At 37.9% G+C, this 14,543-nt stretch overlaps 1 protein-coding gene across 2 annotated transcripts in view; it reads left to right on the top strand.

The window, feature by feature from the left end:
* Window positions 1–14,543, top strand: part of LOC117521809 (gastrula zinc finger protein XlCGF57.1-like) — a 37,367-nt gene that overhangs the window by 6,211 nt on the left and 16,613 nt on the right. For both annotated transcript variants that reach the window (XM_034183158.1, XM_034183159.1), the window contains exon 2: window positions 3,742–3,879. The gene's annotated coding sequence lies outside the window, so the exon portion shown is untranslated. The remainder of the gene's footprint in view (window positions 1–3,741; window positions 3,880–14,543) is intronic.

Below are 14,543 nucleotides of genomic sequence, written 5' to 3'. Positions count from 1 at the left end.
TATATATATATATGTATGTGTGTATATATATATATGTGTATGTGTATATATATGTATGTGTATGTGTATATATATGGTATATATAAGGTTATGCAGCAAAAAAATCTGACATTCTGCCGGGGTATGTAATTAATATATCTAGCTATCTAGATAGATAGATAGCTATCATAATTGCATGTGTATGGTTTTGATCACTGAGAAATTTGGGATGCTTATGTATTTTGGCTTATGTATTTTTGGGTCAAGGATGAATACTGCAAAAATGGAAAGTTGATAGGACTATGTTTGGAAATATTAGCGGTATTGGCTAACATCACTGAACAATCTATGTTGTGCTGCAGTGTACCGTGGGAGTTTGTGGTTTTGGGGTTTTAAATGTTATTGTGGTTCATGTTAATTTAACAGTGCTGTTAGTGTTATTGATTTGTGTTTTTGTAGTACAATTGGTTTAGTCAGTTTAGTTAAGCATCAAGTTTCCATTACCATGAGTGAGAAGTGTAATGTGTTTGATGTCTTCTGCCATCGTCTCTGTTTGTGGGTGTGTAAAAATAAAAGCACCTGCTTGTGGCAGAATGCAGAAAGGACAAAAAGCTCTGCCTGTGTGTGTGTGTGTGTGTGTGTGTGTGTGTGTGTGTGTGTGTGTGTGTGTGTGTGTGTGTGTGTGTGTGTGTGTGTGTGTGTGTGTGTGTGTGTGTGTGTGTGTGTGTGTGTGACTGCAATCACGGACAAACTGGGAAGTGCTGACATTTGCTGTTTGGAATCCTTATGTATTTTGGGTCAAGGATGAACGCCACTAAACTGGAGCATTGATAGGAATAATATTTTCGAAGAAACTACCGATATTGGTTAACAACAGTGGCTAGTGGACACTGATAATTACATTCTGGACTCATGCAATTTGATAAATCATCTTAGTAAGTTCAATGTAAGTACATAATATAATTGGAAATATGTTCAAAATACATGGATGACACAAGAAAGTGAAAACAGTTATTTCCATTGTGGTCCATTTAAAAATCAGATGACAAAATAGAAGTAGGAATGAAATAATAATGAATGTACTAATGATAATCATAATAGTGTGTATATGATAACAAGAACCTAAACAATTTATAAATACATTAAGACAGCAAATTGACATAAAAAAATGTAATTAACAGGAAATAAAATGGTTGAGTTCTTCTACTAAAAACTGTTCAGGTCTCACATTCTTAAAACATTCTGGACTTGCATGCCATTCCAACTCATTATAGAAACTTTGCATAATTTATTACCACCCTTGATACATGGCATCTGCCTATAAAACCTTATCTGCCTTATAAACACTACCCAATCTAGAGCTTGTGGATCCCCATGGGCAATGCGCTAGTGTGTGTGTGTTGCGTTGTGTTGTGTGAAATTCAAAAAGCAAAAATAAGGCCCCGAAACCTCTGCCATCTTTAAGGATTTCTCATTCTCTTGCCTGAAAATGGAAAGCAAAATACTACATTTAAGTGTGCTTCTTTCTAGTGCGGAAAGTTCCCACTTCAGACTCTACCCCTGCCTATTCCCCATATAATATGGAGTTGTGTCAGGAAGGGCATCCAGCATAAAACTTCAAATTAAAATGCTGTGGCACATCAGATCTGCTGTGGCGACCCCAAATGAAAGCAAGGGAGCAGCCTTTTTTTTTTTTTTTTTTTTGCTGATCCAAAAAAATGTGGCTTTTGTGATCCATGACACCCCTACTAAAATGTGATTTCAGCCACTTAATATACAATTTGACTCTGTTAAATTAATTAGTAATTGTAGTTACTGAAGGCAGTACATTAGAAATTTCATTTAAGGTGGGAATTTAACCAACTTTCTTCAGAAAAAGGAGTGGGCTGATCTTCTCTGATGCACGGATACAATAATGTCAGGTTGACGCTAACTGTGTTTATCAAATTCTAGATTGGATATTTTGCACTGAAATTTACCAGAAAGAGGACTTTCTTGTCCCGATCAGGTTTTTTTTGGCCCAGATCCGATTCCAAGTCATCTTATTTTGAGTGTCCGCCGATACCGAGTCCTGATCCGATTTTTTTTTTTTTTTAAACTGAATGAACAATGAACAAATGCTAAATATATATATATATATATATATATATATATATATATATATATATATATATATATATATATATATTTTTTTATTTTTATTTTTTTTTTTCATTTTAATCACCCTATTTTATTATTTATCACTTCAACAGTGCACTTCTCCTTGAGGTAGCTTGAACAATCAAGTAATAATCTACCAGACTTAAAAAATGTACAAATTTCCATGTTATTTTATTTGTCTAAAAATAAATGGCCACAGTTCCTTATGTTAAACAAGAAATGATCTAATCTGAAATAACAGGTGGTTTTAATTTACAGATGAAATGTTTCTAAAGAACCATTTATTGATTTTGCTATTTTAATTACAAGTATTCTGAACTTTTTTTTAATCCGTAATCAGACATTTTGAGGTAACAAACAAAAAACAACAAAAAACATTTCCAAGGATTTTTCTTCAGAAAACTGCTGTATAAATGAGCAGTCCTGTGGCATGTTTCTGTTTTGTACAGATCAGTGGTTTCTGCCACTAGTCTTCCGTGTTTTGGCCAGACGCGTCATTCCTATTGGACAGCACGAAGCTACATCACAACTCAGAGTGTCGAAAGTTGGATTGGATTGAACTTATGTTTTTTCTTTTGTTCAAAAAAAAAAGATTGGGTTGAATTTTGACCGCGTCAGCCTGCCGACAAGTGGCAATGCGTGCTCCCACCAGAAGCGTCGCTTTAGCTCAGCTTTTGACGCGACACTTCTTACGCCTCTAAAAAGCAACGCGTCTCATTGAAAATAATGCTTTTTAGACCAATTTTTGACGCTTCCGACGCATGAAAGGCCCATGAATGTGCAATAATGAGCTTGAAATAGCGCTGATCAAAATAATGAGGATAAAATCTATATCGGATTCCTGATTGGGATGCAACGTCCGATTTCAGTCAAGTCTAAAACCACGTAATCGGGCCCGCTTTCCGATCACGTGATTGATTCATTGAGTATATTACATTTTCCACAGTGTTTTGGTGTAACTTGTTCTGCTGGTTGATTTGCTCAGTATAGAATTGAAACTAGTTCTGTTTGAAGCTGTACTGACTCTGGATTTTTTTAAGATTTAAGTCATGAAACAATTTTTTTTTTTTTGGCATCACTATAATTTTATTTTCCTTAGCATTTAAATAAAGGATTCATAATATGATATTGCCAATATGATCAAAATATGTGTTGTCTGGAAACAATTTAGGGTTTCTCTCCTGAAAGGGAGAATTTCAAGCGATGAGACAGTCATGACCTACATTTGGTAGGGACGTCTAATCACGTGGGGGTTTCCTCAGACTTGGGAAGGACACGGCAACAGCCAATCAGAGTAAAGAACTTGGCAGCACAACGCCAGCTGCCTGCTTGGTCAAACAAGATAATTTTGTTAGTTTTGTGAAATTTGAAAGGCTGAACAGCTTTAAGACAAACTAAGTGGTAACTAAAACTGCTTTACTGACTGATTTAATGCTGTACTTTAACATTCTAACAAACCATGATTATTACTTTAAACCAAGTTCCTGATCACACCAGAAACTCTACAATCACAAGTGCTTTATTTTCAGATTTTCTTGCAGAGATTTATTGATCCATGTTTCATGCATTTCCTTTTCTTTTTTCTCTTCTCTAATTGTACAGAGTTGCAAGCTGCTTTAGAGGTTTTGTCTGCAGAGACGAGACCAGAGACATCAGCAGCTGAATCACTCAGATTTCCCTCTTGTGATTGCAAAATTCAGCAAGTGTTTCTGACTAGAAATCACTTTTAAACAAATAAAGGTAAGTTTTCAAATTAAAGCTGTAATAAGAACTGTTCCTGTACCAAGTTAAAAGCAAATTCTCAAAATGTGATGATACTCAATTTTAAACAGCTCTCATTGAATTCCAAGCATAAAAAAACAACTGTTTGAACAACAGTGTAACTAGATTTACAGCCTGCTATGCTGAAATATTTGACGCATGCCTTAGCCAAGGCAGACTGTAATGAATAATTGCTTTGTTGTGCCTAGCTGACAGTGGAGTCAGCTAGGCTGTGGTGTAAAGTCTGTGATGTAACGTTATCTTTGGGAGAAAAAAATGAAAGGTGGGCAAAGGAAAAAAAGTCTTGAGTGTCAAAGCTGTCTGACCATGTTTTCCTTGACCTTTGACCAGACTGAATCACCTTTGAATATTGATCCAAGTAACATTCCCACCAAGCTTGAAAGAAATCCGTGCAGCCTGTTTGAGTTATCTTGTCCACAGACATACATGCACACGCTCATTGGCACAAACACACATGCACCAGTGGAAACGGTGCCCAGCTCGCTGCTTTGTTGACAGGCAGGATGGAGACAGCAAAGCAGAATCCACATTATTAACTGCAGATGACATTTCAAATGACAATCCTTTGTCATTGTGACATTGTTTGACTCCAAATCATTATCCATCAATGCGATATGTTAGAAACATCACTGTATACTGTTGAAGACAAAAATATTAGCCCCAATGAAATTTAACATTCTTCAAAATTTTGCCAACTGCTCTTTCAAGACAGCATTTCTAAACATCCGAGTTTTAGCTTGGATGCTTACATTATTTTTACTTTGCACACAAAAATGAAATTATTTTCCAAAAACCAAAAACTACCAAAAGGTATCTTGTAAAACAACTTTTTATGACTCAAAGTATGACTCAAAATGCATCTAAAAACTATTTTGTTTTAAAAAAGATTTCCAAACTTTTCTCACCTTGGGTGCGCTGCCCTCAGATGGATGCTTGGTGTCTGTGCTCGCTCTTTCCGAAGGAATGAGACAGATTGGACACCTTGGATTCCCAAAAACCATCCAAGCCTCTGAAATGAACACTTTGTCAATGGTATGTTGATAAGATTAATTTTATTTTTCTTCTATTTTCAAAATTAAATTCTCATTTTATTTTTCACAAAAAACAAGCATCAGTGGCAAAATTGGAATTGTCTTATGCCTACTTTGACACAAAATCAAACCAAGTTGAACACATTCAGTAAAGTATTTCGTTGTCTAATTGAGTATGAAGCTGAAAGAGTGACACTATTAACAGTGGGTGTCGTAACACTGCCAACTGTAACTCTGCGAATGAGATTAAATGATTGAAACTAACCTATGTGATGGGCTTCTTTTCCAGCAGATTTTTTATTTTTTTTTTCCCAACCATTAGGACAACCTTTACATGTATTGTGTTAGTGGCAGAAATTTCCCTGATGTCTTTTGTCCACCGACTTAGCTTTTTCATACTGGTAGGAGCTAAACACACTGTTTCTGTGAGCTCCCTGGCGCGAGCTATAAACAATGGAATTTTCAGGCTCAGCAGTTGATCGATCTGTGTATAAAGATAAAGATCAACTTTATTTATCCCAAACGAAAATATTTTTCCAGAGTACAGAAACTGTAAACAACGGTTAGTTAAATATACACAATTAGTTGTTAGTGGTTAAACACAGTTAGTAGTTAAATAGAAACAAACAAAAAAGTCAACTACAACCCCAATTCCAATGAAGTTGGGACATTGTGTAAAATGTAAATAAAAACACAATGATTTGCAAATCCTCTTCAACCTGTATTCAATTGAATACACCACAAAGAAAAGATATATTTTTTTATACTTATCATTTTTATTTTTCATTATAACATAAATCACATTTTAAAAGAACGATAACACATCAGAACAAAGTGGCATGTGACAATTGACAACATATTACGTTTTCACAATACAATCTTAAATAGGTCTCAGTTTACATCACCGAAGTTTGAATTCTGTCCATTTTTTCCACAGCTCTTCACATTTTGGTAGCTGTAGTCTTATGATATATGTAAGCCTTTCCATATTGTAGATGTCATCCACTATTTCTCTCCAGTTGCCCAAGGTGGGAGTGGTGGCCTTGTACCACTTTTGCGTAATTGCTTTTTTCGTGGCCGCCAAAAGAATCTTCACCAAGTATCGGTCTTTAGTTGGGATTGCAATGTCTGTTAAATATGCTAAATACAATACTGTACATGTATTGGGTAGCTCATATCCCAGTATGTCTTTTAATTCTTTCCGAACATTATCCCAGTAGCTTGTCAACTTAATACAATGCCAAAATATGTGTGTGGTTAACATCCTGCTCTCCACACAATCTCCAGCAAGGTTGATGTACAGACAGTGAACTCTTCTTTATCTTTGGAGTAATGAAAAAATGTACAATATTTTTCCAGCAAAACATTTTCCACATTTTAGAACTTGATGTGTCCTGTTGTGTTACACAGATGTCATACCACATTTCATCACTTATCTCCGTCTTTAGTTCTTTTTTCCATTTATCTCTTATGTATAATGTTGAAGTTTTACTGTTACCTACCAAGCCTTGATACAATTTTGAAATTAGTTTTCCAGATATATTCTTGTATGCGTTACTTAGTACTTCTGTAATTGCATTTATTTTCCCTGTCAGACCTGGTCTTATTTCCTTGCGGTAATAGTCCCGAATCTGAAGATACATATAAAAATCTTGTTTGTCCAAGTCAAATTCTCTTTGTAGAGTCTGAAAGGTCTTAATTTCACCTCTTTTGATTAATTTACTAAACATAGTCAGGCCTCTGTTTGACCATTCCTTAAATTTTGAGTTCATGATTCCTGGTTTGAAGTTTGTGTCATATGCCAACCAACTAAAGATCTTAATTTCACTCTCCATCTTGTATTTTTTAACTACTGAGAACCAGGTCTCCAATGTGAATTTAGTAAGCGAGTCTAAATATTTCTTGTTTTCTTTAAACATTTTCTTGTTGGTTATCATGGTTCTTATACGGCCCCCTTCAGTATCCAATTCTATTTCCTTCCATTTAGTAGAACAGTCGATGGTACACCAGCAAATCAAAGATTTCATCTGTGCGGCGTAATAATAATTTTGTAAGTTTGGAAGTGCCAATCCCCCCTCTTTCTTAGGTATTTGAAGTGTTGAGTATTTGATTCTTGGTTTCCTCCCATTCCAAATAAATCTTGAGATTTTTTTTTTATCCCACTCTACAAATTGTGAGGTGGGTATTGGCACCGGCAAACATTGGAACAGATACAAAATTCTGGGTAGTACATTCATCTTAATTATATCAATTCTTGCATTCATATCGAGTAACAGTATTCCCCACTTCTCCATATCTTTGTACATTTCCTGATTAAGAGGAATATAGTTTATTTTGTACAGATTGGTTAGATTGTTTGTAATTGTTATGCCCAGATAACTGATTGTTTCTTTCACCCGCTTGAAGTTGTATTGTTTAATCCTGTCTGTTGTTGGACTATAGTTAAAAGACAAAACTTGAGTCTTCATTTTATTCAATTTGTACCCTGACAAGAGACCATAAAAGTCAAAAATGTTCATCAATTTAGGGAGACTTATTTCTGGTCGTTTTAAATATATTAAGACATCGTCTGCAAATAATCCAATTTTATGTTCAGTTTCTCTAATTTTAACTCCCTCTATTTCCTCGGCCTGTCTTATTGCTTGGGCCAAGGGTTCAATAAATATTACAAATAGAATAGGGGAGAGGCAACAGCCTTGTCTTGTGGACCTTTCAAGTTTGAACCAGTTCGAGAGACTACCATTTATCTTGATTCTTGCTTTAGGATTCTGGTATAATGTTTGAATACATGCGACAGATTGTGAATTTAAACCAAATTTCTCCAGACTAAGATACAGAAATCTCCAGCTAACACTGTCAAAAGCCTTTTCGGCATCTACACTTAATAATATTGCACTTTCTCCTTTTTCTGGATTTCTTCGATTACATGTAGAGTCCTCCTAATATTGTCATGAGTCTGCCGCCCTTTAATAAAGCCAGATTAATCTTCATCTATTATGTCTGATATGAAGGTTTGGAATCTATTAGATATAATTGATGAATATATTTTGTAATCGCAATTTCGTATTGATATTGGTCTATAGTTTTCGCAGTATTCTCTATTTTTGCCTTCCTTGGGTATGACCGTGATTGTGGCCTCGTTCCATGATGGAGGAAGTTTCCCATTCTTTAGTGTCTGATTAAATGATGCTAACATCATTGGGTTAAGTTCTTTTTTGAAGATCTTATACCATTCTATGGGAAATCCGTCAGTCCCCGGAGTCTTATTAGGTTTCATTCTTTTAACTGCATCTTCTAATTCTTTCTCTGTAATCTCAGAGCAAATTTTAGTATTTTGTGAATTTCCTATATTTGGAAGATCTAATGAATTTAGAAATATTTTAATTGTCTCATAGTCGGCAGCTCTGGGTTGTTTATATAAATTTGTATAATATTCTTCAAATGCCCTCTCGATCTCTTCTGGTTTAAACTTTAGTGCTTTTGATATAGGGTCTCTAATTTTTAAAATTGTACTAAGCTGTTGTTTGTTTCTTAATTGCCTCGCCAATGATTTAGTTGCTTTCGGATCTCCTTCATAGTAAGTCTGTTTTAGAAATCTGATTTTTTTTTTTTCCACTTCCGTTGTTAGTATATTATCAATCTTAGTTCTAGCTTCCTTGATTTTTAACAATGTGTTTGTGTCGTTTATCTTCTTGTGCAATTCTTCGAGTTTTTGTAATTCCTTCACAGTTTCCTGGTACTCCTTCAGTTTTTGTTTTTTATTGTATGAAGCTATTGATATTAGTTTACCCCGTATTACTGCCTTCATAGCATCCCACAATATTGTGGGATCTATTTCTCCCTGGTCATTTTTGTTTCTATATATTTCGATGTCTTTTCTTATTTTTTCCACTAATTCTTTATCATTTAGCAATCCAATGTTCAATCTCCAATTTGTGATCTTGGTTCTCCTATTTAAGTTTACGGTCAGGTATAGTGAACAATGGTCAGACAGGTCAGCTGTGCCTATCTTGCATTCTACTATTCTGAATCTATCTTCTTTATTCATTAAGAAATAATCTATTCTCATGTAGGTCAAATGTGGGCTTGAATAAAATGTGTAGTCCTTTTTCAACGGGTGGGATTCTCTCCAGACATCTATTATTCCCAATTCTTTCAAAGTAGTATTTATGTAGTGTGCTATTTTGGTTTTGCTACCTTTTGTCTTGCTAGTAGTGTCCAAAAAGTGGTTCAAAACAATATTTAGATCACCTCCACTAATTAATATGCCATCAGACTCCTGGGAAATGATATCAAATACCAATTTATAGAAAGGTTTATCTGACTCTGGGGGAGCATATATATTAAATAATGTAACCAGTTCTTCTTCTAACCTCCCTTTAATCATAATATATCTGCCTTCCTTATCTTTTACTTCTTTTATGCATTCAAATTTGATTTTATTAGAGATTAAGATTGCGACTCCCCTTTTACTACTTCCTTTTAATGAACTATAAAAAGTATTTCTGTAGCCCATAGTTTTTAATTTTCCATGCTCCTTGTCAGAGAGATGAGTTTCTTGTAAGTAGATTTCATCGGCTTTTTCTTTTTTAAACTTAGTGAGAGCCTTTTTTCTTTTTATTGGATTATTCAATCCATTTATGTTGAGTGATATTATATTCAAAGGATTAAGTTGCATCTTTAACAAAAAAAGGATTCTTGTTTTTCACATTTCCACGAAGAACACATTTAACAATATGAACAATAACCTGAAAAGAACGGTTGAGAACCTGTATCCGATAAGTCCAAGGACCTTCATCTGGTCCCAGTGTCCCGTTGGTGGTGGAGGGGTAAAACCTCCTGGAGAAGGAGGGCCCCTCTGTAGCTGTGGAGATGGACTCGTGAATGAGTCTCCCCTTCATTCTACACTAGTCCAACAGTTTTCGATAGTCTCGCCAAAATTGTGCGTTGACGACGGTTTAGCTAGGGAGGTAGGTTGTAGCTTATCCAAAATATCTATCTAATATAAATAAAAACAGGTTTGTTTGTCCACATGACAATTTGTGTTGGGTTAATGATTTTCAAGTAAGGATGAGACAAAAATAAGTAAGAGACACAAATCAAGGTTGATATAAAGAAATAATAATAATGTTTACTCCCAAACATAGCACTCTACTTATACTGGAACCTTGTATAAAAAAAAATATATATATATATATATATATATATATTTTTTTTTTTTTTTTTTTTTTTTTTTTTTTTTCCATGGTACTTGTGTTGACAATGTCTATTTACAACTACCTCCCTTTATTTGTTTCACCTCATCTTCGAAACTCCTGGAGCCTCTCCTTTGCTCTCTGACTGGCTCCTCTCCTCGCAGATGACTCCTGGTTCCATTCCCATGGAAACACTTCTTTGATCCTGTTGTTGAGTGCCTCCTCTTGTTCTTCTCCCATCTCCACGTCAAGCCCTCTCTCCTGCATCTCCTTTGCTGCCTCCTGTGGGCTGGCATAGGTTTTTGGCCCGTTTTGCCAATGGATTCTGATTTTTGTTAGTGGTGTTTGGAATTTAACACTGTGTGTCTTCAATACCTTTTTGATGCCACTGTATGGTTTACGTTTTTTAACTACCTCGTTGGGGTAGTCGTGATCAAAAAACAGTGGTTTGTTGTTCACTTGTATTCGTTTCTTCCATGCTTTCTTGAGAAGGGACTCTTTGGTGTCAAATTCCAAAAAGTTCACAATGATAGACCTAGGTGTTGCTCCAGGTCCAGGACGTCCAGCTATTGCCCTGTGTGCTCGTTGAATTGCGAGACGGGTCTCATCTGGTAGCTCCAATTCCTTCCGCAGCATTTTCTCCACGTAGCGGTGGACTGAGTCCCCCTCCGCTCCCTCTGGTACCCCGAAGATTCGAATGTTATTTCTCCTTGATCTTCCTTCTAAGTCAGTTAACTTCTCTTTCATATCCCGTTGCGTTTCCAAAGCCGTGAGGAGGGCTCGTTTTAACTCAATACTCCATTCTTCCAGTTCTTCGATCCGGTTTTGCGCCTCTTCTAGAGCTTGTTTCTGCTCTGAGAGTTCTTTCGTGCTTTCCGACAACGTCTGGTCGACCTGTTCTTTAAATGTACTGAATTCCTGCTTTAAATATGACTTGACTTCGTTTTTGAGCGTCACCAAGTCACTCTTCATTTCTTGTTTAAGCTCTCGTATTTCTTTTGTTATGCTGTACAGCCCGTCCTGCCACGTACTAGCTGTTAGCTTAGCTCCCTTAGCATTAGCCATTAGCTTGTCCTCTCGAGTGGTACCTTCTTCCTCCGTTTCTGAATCGTTTTCGGCTCTGTTCTGAAGTCTCTGTTTTGGTCGTCTTCCTCTTTTTTGTTCCCCGCTCATCCCCACTTGTCCTTTAATGTTGAATTTCGAGTATTCTCAGATTTGGGGATGAGTTCATGATTTCTTGGCGAGAGCCCTGTATTAAGCGTCCATTTTGCTTGCCGCTGACCGGAAGTCCACAAAGAGAAGATATTTAATGTTCAAACTGATAAACTTTATTGTTTTTGTGCAAATATTTGCTCATTTTGAAATGGATACCTGCAACACGTTTCAAAAAAGCTGGAACAGTGGTATGTTTACCACTGTTACATCACCTTTCCTTCTGACAACACTCAATAAGCATTTGGGAACTGAGGATACTAATTGTTGAAGCTTTGTAGGTGGAATTCTTTCCCATTCTTGCTTGATGTATGACTTCAGTTGGTCAACAGTCCGGGGTTTCCGTTGTATTTTGCGCTTAATAATGCGCCACACATTTTCAGTGGTCTACAGGTTTGGACTGCAGGCAGGCCAGTCCAGTACCCATACGAAGCCACGTGCAGAATGTGGCTTGGCATTGTCTTGCTGAAATAAGCAGTGACATCCCTGAAAAAGACGTTGCTTGGATGGCAGCATGAGTTGCTCCAAAACCTGGACGTACCTTTCAGCATTGATGGTACCATCACAGATGTGTAAGTTGCCCATGCTATGGGCACTAACATAACCCCATAACATCACAGATGGTGAACTTTGCGCTGGTAACAGTCTGGATGGTCTTTTTCCTCTTTTGTCCGGAAGACACGACGTCCATAATTTCCAAAAACAATTTGAAATGTGGACTCATCAGATCACAGCACACTTTTCCACTTTGCAGCCGTCCATTTCAAATGAGCTCGGGCCCAGAGAAGGTGGCGCCATTTCTGGATGTTGCTGATGGCTTTCACTTTGCACGGTAGAGTTTTACCTCACACTTGTAGATGTAGCGACGAACTGTGTTAACTGACAATGGTTTTCTGAAGTGTTCCTGAGCCCATGCGGTAAGATCCTTTACGCAATGACGTGAGAGAGCGGTTTTATGAAGCGACATCAGTCAGCACAGTGAACAGTCCTCATATAATGAGTCCAGTATGATAAAGTGAAGCAACGATCTTGCAGTATTTATAGCTCCAGAAGAACAATGGAGCCCAGCAGGAGGTGTGAAATGGCGTACAGTACCGTGTTGCAGCGTGGGCGGGCTCACAATAGCGGACAGTAGCACGGCGCTGCGTGTACTCGCGTGAAGGCTCCATGCTGTGCTGTACGCCGAAGAAAATTAAACATGTTTAGTTTCTTCCGTCCTACGCGTGTAGCCCTCAACATACTGCTGCGTATTCAGAAAAAACTCCACGTAAAGTGGGCGGAGAGCTGCTCATTACAGCGTAGATGATACGCTGTAATGAGCAGCTCTATGAATACGCCAATGTGACAGGGGCTTAAGGGAGGGCGGGGATTGGTGGCAGAGGTGGGGGTAGGTTGGTGGGGGGGGTGATAATAATAATAGGGTTGTGAGGTGAGTGTACAGGGGAGTGAGAGCAATGAGAGGAGCTGGGGGAAGGGTGGGCTGAATCCATGTTGTCAAACCTGTTGAAGACCAGCTTTAGCTGATTGGCCTTAGGTAGGTCTCCTTCCATCATCTGGTCCACCTTCTTGCCATGACCAGTGGTGGTTCTCATCCCCTTCCACACCTCCCGCATGTTGTTCTGCTGGAACTTGCTCTCCAGGTTCCTCCTATAGAGGCTTTGTAGACACATGACCTGAACACTTCCAAGCCACTCCCCATCACCACACTGCCAGTCAAGCGCAGGGCTTCCAGGATTATTTATATGAAAGACTCGTTATATACTACAACATTTTGGACAAGCTTTGAGATGAATTCATCATCTCTGAACCTGATTGTGGAGTAGCCAAATATACCAGGTGTCTTTCTGGCACTGAATTACAGTGGTACAAGGAGAAATTGCCATTTTTGGGCACTTGTACACAGCAGTTGACTGGACCTGGAGTGACATTGTTAAGTACACTCAGGACTTAGTCAATTGAGGATTGCAGACTTGCATATTTATAATAGTATTTAGTAAAATTATTAGTCATTAACTCTATTGAATGTTGTGAACGCTGCCGTGTGTTTGTGGAGAAAAAGTCTCCCTCTTGTTTTCGTGGTCCCTTCACGGCTTCTGTAGCAAAAGAAGTAATGTTTTTGTGGTGCATTTAGTTTTTATTTCAGTTTTTCTAACCATACCCTTTGTGATATTGTTCATCATTTATTGAATGTTGTGTGCTGCTGTGTTTGTGGAGAAAAATCCAAGTCACTCTCTTTTTTTTTTTTTCTTTTTTTTTGTGGTCCCGTGGCTTCCTAAAATGAAAGGAGTAATGTTTTAGTGGCACTTTTTTTTTTGTTCAAAACCTATTATTTCTAATCCTAACCATGGTGTAATTGCAGAAAAAAACTGCAAAAAAGGGAGGATAGAGTTGTTGAGATGGCTTGTTTTCACAGCCAAGCATATCGTGACCGGCTAAACTTGACCTGCAGCTGTGGGTGGCATCGCCCTGCACATGACCTGTGACATCACATGCAAAGCCCCATAACTGTTCTTCCCCTCTGCAGTTTTCTCCCTCAATTAAAGCTGCACCCTCTTCAGCTCCTCTCTGTCTTCTTCTGAATGCAGCCTTCTTTCTGTTCAGTGTCACCTTGATGTCCTCGGTTACCCACGGTTTGTTATTGGGGTAACGGAGCACATGCTTGGTTGAGATAATATTGTCTGTTCAGAAGTTTATCTAATCCATTATGCAGTCCGTAATACTTCCGAATGGTGGAACATCCACTCCACAGGTAGAAATAGCGTCATCTTTCATTAAAAGCACTTATAACCCCCACAATGAAGTAAGCTCTGTATCCATCCATAGGAGAGACTTTGGGAGTCTTTGGCAAGTCTCCTAGGAGAAAATCACTCCGACAACAAAACAAGATAGCCTGGTTCTGGCGGACTATATGGAGGAAACCTCTCAACAGGTTCAATAAGCACAAAGGCAGTCCCAGCAAAGCATTGTGGAGCACGATTAGGGCAGAGTGTCACAAGTAAGACACTGTTGGCCATCCATTGCATCCTGGTCCATCTCCGTCTGTCTTGAGTCAGTCTTGCTCCCGGGTCCAGATGGGCAGAGACGAGCGCGTGAGACTGACAACCATGCGCAGGTCCCCCCTCACTTTGAAAGCATTCATGTGCAAGTCATGACTTCACCTCTCATCACCATCACAGAGTCCTGC

The sequence above is a fragment of the Thalassophryne amazonica genome, chromosome 12 (genome assembly GCF_902500255.1).
Source record: "Thalassophryne amazonica chromosome 12, fThaAma1.1, whole genome shotgun sequence".
Lineage (NCBI taxonomy): Eukaryota > Metazoa > Chordata > Actinopteri > Batrachoidiformes > Batrachoididae > Thalassophryne > Thalassophryne amazonica.
Note: the sequence above shows the minus strand (reverse complement) of the source record. Positions and strands in the feature narration are given on the sequence as shown.